Source organism: Camelus bactrianus, chromosome 34 (genome assembly GCF_048773025.1).
Source record: "Camelus bactrianus isolate YW-2024 breed Bactrian camel chromosome 34, ASM4877302v1, whole genome shotgun sequence".
NCBI classification, from domain to species: Eukaryota; Metazoa; Chordata; class Mammalia; order Artiodactyla; family Camelidae; genus Camelus; species Camelus bactrianus.
In genome coordinates, this window is record NC_133572.1 from 21,801,896 (window position 1) to 21,811,915 (window position 10,020).

Sequence of the window (10,020 nt, forward strand, 5' to 3'; positions counted from 1 at the left end):
GATAAACACAGGTGGGAATCTCATCAGCCTGTTGGTTGGTTCACTGTCCATCTGGCGCCCCCTCTTGTAGGAGCCTTTATCACATCACCCAGGGCTGACCCATCTCAGGATCACAGCTGATTTTCCACAGGTGGCACCACTTGCTGGTGACACGAAGGAAGCATGTTAGCCACCTCCCAAACTCTGAGGCTTCTCCTGGGAGGAGCCTGCAGACACCCAGTCCAGCCTCTGCACAATGATGCTCCTCAGTGTCATTCCCGGCTTGCTGCTCTGGCCTCTAGCTCTGGCCAGAACCTCGCTGAATTGTAGATAAATGTCCCCCATGCACCACGTCTAAGCTTGGGGTCCAGAGGTGACCATGGTTCTTATTTTCTTCCCATCGATGGATTGTTTGATCTTCATGTAATCGTGTTGGCAGGAAGGCCAGTACCGCCCTCTTGAGGCCTCCCCGAGCAGCCTCTGTCTATAACTGTCCTAGCGCCCCAGGGGATCGGGTCTGAAGCCTGGCACTCAGACACGAGGATGACAGCTGGAGAGACAGGAATCCACTCCTGCTGTGGCTTCTGCTGAGGCTCGATATGGCCATACAAACGGATCCCACAGGCCCTGACTTCACTTGACTCGCTGCAGGGATGCTCCCACACTGCCCCATTCCCCCCAGAGACCGAGGGCTTTCTGCTTGTTCCTGAAGGCCCCACCCCCGAGGGGGCACTGGGTCCAGTGGAGCATCCAGCCTGGTTCCCCGCCAGCCCTTAGGGCTTTGGTGGGGCCTGGAACATCAACTACCCTCCCCTTAGCGTCCCGTTTGTCCTTTCCAGCCAACAGACCTGGGTCATAAGCACTTTAACTCACCTGAAGGTGTTTTCCTCACTTCAGGGGCAGTGAGGATGGGGCTTCTTCACACTCCAAGTGCCCCAGGTCTGGATGCAGACAGTCTGGCTCTCCCCCAAGTCCTGCAGTTCCCGGGCACACCTGCTGCTGGTCACAGTCTGTGCTGTGTTCTCTTCCAGGACAAGGGGTGCACTCTGACCCCCGCCCCGCCCCCACCAGCGGTGGCAGAGGCTGCGGACAGGCAGGTGAGCTGGGGCCTGAGACCGTGCCCGCAGATCAGTGCCCCAGAGGCCGCTGGAGACTAGAGGGGCCACGGGGCAGAAGGCAGCATGGGATGGGAGGAGGAGGAAGGTTCAGGATAAGGAGATGAAAGGGGGAACGGATAACACTGTGAGGACCTCGGCCATGAAAGGGAAGAGAAATCACAGTGACAGCTGGAGCGGTGTCGGCGTTAAAAGCTGCGGGCTGTTTTTTTTAATTTTATTAATTACCAATATATATTGACAGATTTCTTATTTTATTAAAGATTATGTTCCATGTCATATAACAGGATAGAGTATGTTATTATTTATTAAATAATACAAAATAGAAGATATACTAACATATTATCTTCTGTTTATTTATTAGCAGATCGTATATAATACATATGTAGGTGTTTATATACATAATATCTAATTCATGCATCTATATAATATATAACCCATAACAAATAATGTAAGATTATGATTAATATATAATATAACAAGATTACATAACAATAATGATGGAATATTACCCATTGTATGTCTTGGTTCTTGACACATTCTCATCTTAGGTGCCTGTCAGAGGTATTTATGTATTAAAATTAATATTATAAGACACATTTATGAACCTATCACCCAGCATCATAACAGGAATATTGACAGTGACATACTGTGTCCTCTTTCCCTATCCTGCTCTTGGCCTCTTCTCACAGGAAGTAACCAGCATCCTGAATCCTGGCTTACCCTTGCCTTGTGTTACTTTCACACACACAACATTTAAGATCAGTTAAAACAAATGAACTGCAGGTACATGCAATGAAGTAGATGAATCACACACTCCATGTTAAATTGAAAAAGTAAGCCCTAGAAGGTAGCCGATAGTGTGCTATGCTTTTAACTGTGTATATATATGTCAACTAAACTCACTGAATTAAGAACAACTACAGCTAGAGTCCAGGTGGGTGAGGGGTAGATAAAAGGTGAGGTGAGCAGATTTGCTGCATGTGAGCGAGTTCCTTTCCAGTGACATGTCATTCTCTCTGAAGCAGGAGGCAAGGCCATCTGCCGGGAGACAGGGAAGAGACAGAGGGAAGGTTAGAGGTGTGCAGAGAGCAGAGAATGTTGACGCCACTGAGGGATAAGTGGGGAAATGTGCTCACTAGTGAAATCCTGGAGGATTGCCTGGCAGCGGCAACAAGGTGGGCATTGATTTGTAGCCTTGGAAATCTGTGCTGGGAGAGCCTGCTGCCTGCAGGCTCAGAACAAGTAGAGCTGGGTGAACCGAGATGGAAGTCGGCCTGGTGAGGAACTGAAAAGATCAAGGCTCAAGGGGGTTTTGTCTGTCATAAAGAGAGTGCTGACTGTGGATGCAGAGCTGGAATGTGGGGAAGTGGAAGTAAGAGGAACGTGGACAGGCAGGAAAGCAGAGGAGTCAGCGCATGATGCCCCAGTGAGGGTGAAGGAGGGCCAGGGAGGCTGGTGGAGAAGCAGCTGGATGGCTAGAGGTGGGCACTTAAAGGAGAGAGGCTGGACCTGGGGTGGAGACACGCCCGGGTATGAGCCCGGGGGTAGGGTGAATGGGGGGTGGCTGGCTCAGGCTGACGGAGAAGAAGACCCTAGAATGACCATACTGGGTGGTAGAAGGAGAATGAACTTTGACGTCTTGATGGTAGGAGGCGAGGCAATACAGAGCTGGTGGTCCAGGTGCTCCTGACTGAGGCAGATGAGCAGGGAGGCAAGGGTGACAGGCACTGCTAGGAAAGGATCTGGGTTTCCATGTGCCCCCACGAGGGGAGGAGCAATCATCTGAAGGTGGAAAGTGAGCACAAGGAGGCCAACCCAGGCTCCTTGTCAAACGGGGGGTGTGAAGGTGCAAAGCGTCAACTCCAGAGATGGTGGCCCAGGAAGCAGGGTCCACGGGTGAAGTGAGGGGGCACTCAGAGAAGAGAGGGAGAAGAGTTTTCTGGGTGTAGGGGGAAGAGAGGCCCCAGGACAAAGGAGCACAGAGGCACAGTGATGAGGATGGACTGGCTCTATGGTGACACTGCAGGGATGGCTGGATCTTTGTCCTGAGGGCTTAGGTTGGGGGGACTACTGGCCTCATGAGGATCCCCCTCTCAGCAGCCTGGACAGAGGCTCTCGCTCCTGAGAGCTGTGTGGCCACCACTGTTCCCGGAGGGGCTCTGCCTCCATCTTCTCTTATCAGACTTTCCTGCCCAGCCCCCGACCGCCAGCCAGGGAGCCTGGGCCTCGCAGCTCTTTGCCGTGGAGGGACACAGGCTCCTCGGAGGAGCAGGCGGATCTTACTTTGCTCCGTAACCCAGGGCCTAGCAAAGCGCCAGCCCATGTGTGGGCCACGTAGGGGCTCGGATACTTACTATAATAACTCAAAGCAGTAGAATTGTAGAGCTGGAGGAAGTGACCACTGAGCTCACAGAGTTCACTGCCCACACCCCCATTCTACAGATGAGGAATCAGAGACCAAGCAGTGAAGCAGCCTTGGCCAAGGTCACGCTGCTCGTAAATGCTGGCCTGTGTCGGGCATGCCAAGTGATGAGCTGCAGTGAAGGGGCTGAGAGGGGTCTCTGGGGCCAGAGAGCTCGGGTTCAAGTCCCAGCTCTGCCATTTATTAGCCGTGTGATTAATAAATATCCTTACCTTTAAAGTGGAACTCATAGTGGTGCCAACTCATTGGGTTGTCATGAACACAGCATTCCTGGAACAGCAGGACAGAGTTCTGTAAGGGTTTGCTGTTGCTTTGGTTACAATTATTATCACCAAGTGAACCCTGAAATGAAGAACAAAGGCAGCAAGAATTTTTATTTTAAAGGATTTTCAAATCCTCTGATGAATGCTTCATTTCATCTATTCAAGTTTGCATTTGACCCTTATTAACAACTACACAATGGATGACTTTTGAGGCAATCTTGCTTCATGTCTTTAATTCTCACTAACGACACAGGCTATTTAACAGGCAGCAGTTTGTTTTCCAGGAAGAGGGACAAAAAGTTAAAAATGACTCGGTGCCTCTCGGTCCCCAGTGAGTTGGTTGTAACCTGTCAACCCAGCTTTGGGGAAGTGCCCGCTCCCCCTGGGCCCACTGAGCTGCCCCGCGCCTCCAAGGGGTGCTGTACCCCCACACGAATCCAGTCTCTTGGTTCCTATCTTTGCTTCAGATCCCTCAAGGACTGCCCATGCCCCAGGGCCCCATCTGCCCCACCAGCCTTGGCTGCTGGACTCCAGGACACAATCCTGGGTCTCAACCATCCCCTGTTCCTATGACCACCCCACTACTCTATATTTTGTTCTTGAAGTGTGGGCTTCTGTGGCTCGCCACACAGCAGGCTTCTCCCCGTCCTCCACCTTGGGTAACTGCATCGTCCTGCATGGTGCCTAGCGAACCTGTGTGGAGGCAGGAAGAATACAGAACAACAGGTGCTCAGAGGGGCTGCCTTTCCCACTGCAGGGGCCCTAGAGAGCTTTCTCCCAGCTGGTTATTCACAGGCGCTGAAGCTGTGGAATCACGATCTCACCAATTTAAAGGGCATCATCACTAATTACAAAAGCAATCATTTCTTCAGTAGCAAAAAGAGAAAAGACTTTGTGTTCCCCACCTCCAACTTTTTTCCTCCACCTTCAGATGTTTCTCATCTCTGGGCAAGGGTAGAATGCAACTCACAGAATATTATTTTCAATGTCTTTTCCCACTCTGAAGATTGCTTTCCCAGAACCGATGAAGGCTAGAATGGTTTAGCTTTCCTGGACTGAGGATTCAGAAGCCTGGGAGGAAGGGGGATGGGGGAAATGAGATAACTCAGCAATATTGAACCTAACAGAGACATTAAAAGGTTCTATTCTAAACAGAAAGGAAGCAGGATGCTATAGAAACAGGAAAACCATAGTTGGAAATGCAATAACGAGTTGCAAGAGAATAAACATAAAGATGTAAAAATGAAAAAGGACATCAAAATAAAAAAAGTTGGGAATGGGAGAGGGGAGCAGAAAATATAGATTTTTTTCTTTCTTTTTTTTCTTCGTTATTCTTAGGATGTGTTGCAGCCTACGTGATTATCAGTCTAAAGGAAATAGATATAGTAATGGGCTGATATATTTGAAGAATAAGGTAAACACAAATCAAAAGCATACAATAGAGTCGCAAAAAAACCAAAAAGAAACAAACTCAAAATGGCTTAAAGACTTAAATATTAGACACGACACTATAAACTTTTCACAAGGAAACATAGGCAAAACATTATTTGACATACATCTCAGCAATGTTTTCGTAGGGCAATCTAAGCAACCCAAGCAACAGAAATAAAAGCCAAAATAAATAAATGAGACCTAATTAAACTTATAAACTTTTGCACAGCAATAGAAACCATAAGTAAAACTGAAAGACAACCTATGGAATGGGAGAAAATATTTGCAAAAGATGAGACTGACCATGGCTTAATTTCTAGACTATATAAATAGTTCATACAACTTAATAAGAAAAAAATAAACAACCAAATCCAAAAATAGGCAGAACAACTAAACAAGCAATTCTCCAATGAAGACACACAGATGGCCAATAGGCATATAAAAAATGCTTAACATCGTTCAATTATCAGAGAAATGCAGCTCAAAACTACAATTTTATCATCTCACACCAGTCAGAATGGCCATCATTCAAAAGTCGACAAACCATAAATACTGGAGAGGCTGTGGAGAAAAGGAAAACCTCCTACATTGTTGGTGGGAATGTAGTTTGGTGCAGCCACTGTGGAAAACAGTATGGAGATTCCTCAAAAGACAAAAAAAAAAAAAAAAGGCTTGTCACCTAATCCAGCATTCCCACTCCTGGGCATATATCCAGAGGGAACCTTCATTCCAAAAGATACCAGCACCCCAATTTTCACAGGAGCACTGTTTATAATGGCCAAGACATAGAAGCAACCTAAACATTCACTGACAGATGACTGGATAAAGATGTGGTATTTAGATATAACAGAATATTACTCAGTCATAACAAAGAAGGAAATAAGGCCATTTACAGCAACATGGATGGAACTGGAGATTATCTCACTAAGTGAAATAAGTCAGACAAAGACAAGTATCATATGATATCATTTATATGTGGAATTTTTAATAAAAATGATACAAATGAACTTATGTATAAAACAAAAACATACTCACAGACTTATAAAACAAACTTAAGAGTTTGGGATTAACAGATACAAATTACTATATGTAAAACAGACAAACGACAAGGATTCACTGTAGAACACAGGGAAGAATATTCAGTATCTTGCAACCTATAATGGAAAAGAACCTGAAAAAGAATAGACTATGTATATGTACAACTGAATCACTATGCTGCATACCTGAAACTAACAAAACAGCTGTATAACTGAAACTAACAAAACATTGTAAATCAATCACATTTCAATTTAAAAAAAACTGATAAGCTCTAAATTCCTTTATTCAAAGAAAATCTTGAACCCTTCCCTCTTACAAAATTTAAAATGGGTAGCTTGAGCAGGACCAAATTATACTGGATGGGCAGTTACATATCTTCTCCAGCACGTGGCCCATGCTACACACACAGCGTGTTTTCCTACAGGTAAGAACAGCCCTGACTGCACAGCGAGAGACTCTTTCTGGGACAAGGGCCTCTGTGGCAGTGGCCTCCTTGTCACCGCTCCATCTCACCAGGAGGCCAGGGTTTTCAGAGGGGAGGGGACATAGAGCTCATACACTTCAAATTGATTTCCCGAAAAAACTATGGAAAAACCAAATTCACCTGCAGTGTAGGAAACATGAGCAGGGCCCCTAAGCAGAACGACAAGCCCAAAGTAAGATGGCCCGATGTTCAGATCGGAACCAGAACAAAGACCACCTGGCCCCAGTTAAATGACCACCACGTCACCTGCAATGAACTGCTCGTACTCAATGTCAGGGATGTTTCTGTTGAGACTTGGGAGGTCAAAGGAGTCGGACCAGGGATCGGGGCTCTGCCAGTGGTAGAGGTGGCCCCAAGGGAATAGCACCAGTACCGGCTCCTCCATCTTCAGCAGGATCTTCAGGAGGAAGGCAATGTGGATGCAGACGTTCCTACGGAGGTTGAAGCCCTCTGGAGGGTTGAAGTCACACAGAAGATACCTGGCAGGGAGCAAAGGAGAGCGGGTCTTCAGGGCCAGGCCTCTGCACAGGAATCCCGGCTTAGATAGAACAGATACAACGGGAATCCCTGCACAGCCCATGGCCTAGACTCCAGACACATTCAGCAGCTTCTGGTTTGTAAAGTGGAGGCACTGCCCACCCATCTCCATGTGGCCAATTACTTCAAGTCCGGGAGCAGTTGCGGAAGACATCTTGGCATCCGTCTAACACCACTAAGCACCTGACTAGCATCTGAGCACCCGTTCTCCAGGGGCTCTCAAACTTCTTGTTCTACAGAACCCTATACACTCTTAACAATTACTGAGAACTCCAAAAGGCTGCTATTTATGTGAGTTTAATCTATCAATATTTCCTGTGTTAGAAGTTAAATAAGAAGTTAGAAAAAGTGTATGAATTCACTTAAAAATATTAACAATCTACTGTATGTTACCATTCATACTCTTAAACAAAATATAATTCTATTTTTCAAAAGAAAAATCATTAGTGAGAAGAATAGCAGTGATTTTAATTTCTGCAAATCTCTTTTGGACTGGTGAGAGCTGAATTCTCCTATCTGCCTCTGCATTCCCTGTTTTGTGATATCACAGGCCAGGTTTTCCCTGGAAAACCCCGCAGGAACTCGGGAGAGCAAGAGTGTGCAAAAGGCAGGTGACATCCCGGCGTTTCTATGAAAATGGTCTTGCACCTCAGGGGCCTTGGATACACGTTGATAACTGCTGCCCTATCCAAGGCGAGACTCTTCTACACAAGAGCCAGGCAAGGGTCCTGGATTCTGTAATGAGTTACCGCCACCAAACCCCTCCCTTCTCTGTGTGTTTCTCACAACCTCCATTACTGCAGATGAGGATGTAATCCTCAACTGGGGCCTCTAATCCCAGAAGACTGCTAACTTCAAAAGGGAGGTTCCCATCTACCATCCCTACACCCCGCATAGTTTATTTTGAGTCAAGCCCTAGATAACTGCTAATCGGCACTGACCCTTGTGTCTTATTCCTGGGGTTGACTGAAGGAACCAACATCTGGATGGAACTGAAATTTCCCTGCAGGTAAACTAGGCTGATAAGCCACCCCATTCCAACATCTGATTCTGGGGCTCTTCAAAACCCGGGTAAGGCCCCGCTTCATCTAAGATGGGTCCTCCGCCTGCCCTTCCCGGAGGGTTCTGGGAGGCCGCGGCCACCAAGGGCGACCCAGACTCGCGGCCCCAGCTCCAGGGCCTGAGGGGGAGGAAAGCTTGAGGCTGTGCCCAAGCCCTGCCCCGCCCCACCCCAACACGCTCCCCGGCACCACAGCCCTCCCGGGCCACCGCCCCAACCCCGATCCCACCCCGGTTCATGTCCGCCGGCCCCGCCGACCGCGCGGACGTACGTTTACCGTCTGTGGGACGCCGCCCCAGACAGGATGTCGGCCGCCGACTGACCAGGCCAGAACTAGTCGCCCGGCCGAGCAAGCCGCCATCCCCAGCAGCAAGCACCGCCATGGTCCCGGGCAGCTGCACACTTCCGGAGCCCGCTACCCGCCCCAGAAGCGCACGCCGGCCCGCGCAGAGCGTGGCGCCTGTAACCATGGCAACTCCGCGGGACCCTCCCCTAGCGCTTGCGTCGTGCGTCCTCCCGAGTCTAGTTGTGCGAGGGCAGAACTTGCGGAGCCAATGGGAGCCAGGGCGCGGCCAGGACGGGGGTTGGGGGAGGCTTATGGGACAGCTGGGCGGGGCCGGGGAGGGCGGGGCCGCGCGGAAGCCCTGACCTGCAGGTGGCGGCGGCCGGAGGCTGGGGCGTTGCTGCCACCAGTGGGCGGGGCAGCGGGGCAGCGGGGCAGCGGGGCGGGGGCACCCTCACCTGTCCGTGTGTGGGGATCAGCCTGGGCTCCGCGGCCTCCGCTTGCACCGGACGTGGACCCAGGCTACCGGTGGGCAAGATAGAGGACTGAGCCCAGGCACGCACGGCTGGCCAGGTAGGGCACCTGAAGTGCAGATCCGCCAGGCCCGCTGCCGGCCTTGAATGCGCGCTGCTAGGCAGTTTCCAAGAAGACGGGATCTGTCATAAGAGGGGAGGTAGGGCTTGGGTGCCAGATGTCGGGTTGGGTGCAGTCTCACAGGAGAGCCACGGTGAGAGGACGCAGAGCGGCCCCTGTGTTGGCGGGGCTAAGAGTTTGGGGTATAGGGTCGGGGTGGTGTGTGCCTTTCTCTGTGGTCTCCTCAGTCCAGAGCAAGGGGCTCTGCTTCCCCCCTCCCCTCACTGCACTCCCTGCCTTCCCCAGCACTACCTGGGGTGTGGTCATGTCGGGGCAGGGAAGGCCCAGGGAAGGGGCTCACTCAGGGGCAGGGGCCACTCTGCAGGGATGCTGGACCTGACAGCAATGCAGTGCTTCGGAACTCCCCTGGGCTGGGTTTCTAACCAGTGGGATGGAAGGGCCTTTCCTTCCTGGGGTGCAGTTGGGGGAACTAGATACGTCATGAATGTCAGCCCTGAAAATGGAGGCTGCGCTACATCCATTCTTGGAGAGAAAAATCAGGCCCTTCCAGCCCAGGTGACTCAGAAAGTCAGTCAGCAATGTTCGGGGTCCCCAGTTTAGGCTTTCAATTAGAGCTGAGCGGCTCAGGAGGCCAGATCCCTGTCCGTGGCTCCAGGAGTAGGCTTTCTGCTGGGCGACAGGATCCTCACAAACACCTGTGTCTTTGTGGTTCTCTCCCCTCTGACAAGCTGGGAGGCAGGGTGCAGTTGTGAGAAATCGTGTTTCCATGAGGAGAGGGCCACCAAGTGGTGGGGGCACAGGAGACAGTGAG

General features: G+C 50.0%; 1 long non-coding RNA gene across 5 annotated transcripts; it reads right to left on the reverse strand.

The window, feature by feature from the left end:
* Positions 1-1,351: 1,351 nt before the first annotated feature.
* Positions 1,352-8,841, reverse strand: LOC141575907 (uncharacterized). 5 transcript variants are annotated; one of them, XR_012504004.1, is made up of 4 exons: positions 8,604-8,841; positions 6,982-7,214; positions 3,732-4,853; positions 1,352-2,135 (listed from the first exon to the last, which is right to left on the reverse strand). It is a non-coding gene; the product is annotated as an uncharacterized LOC141575907 (long non-coding RNA). The 5 variants fall into 5 exon arrangements; XR_012504003.1 differs by having other exon boundaries at positions 3,732-3,861; positions 4,688-7,214; XR_012504002.1 differs by having other exon boundaries at positions 1,354-2,135; positions 3,732-3,861; positions 8,604-8,823.
* Positions 8,842-10,020: the final 1,179 nt, after the last annotated feature.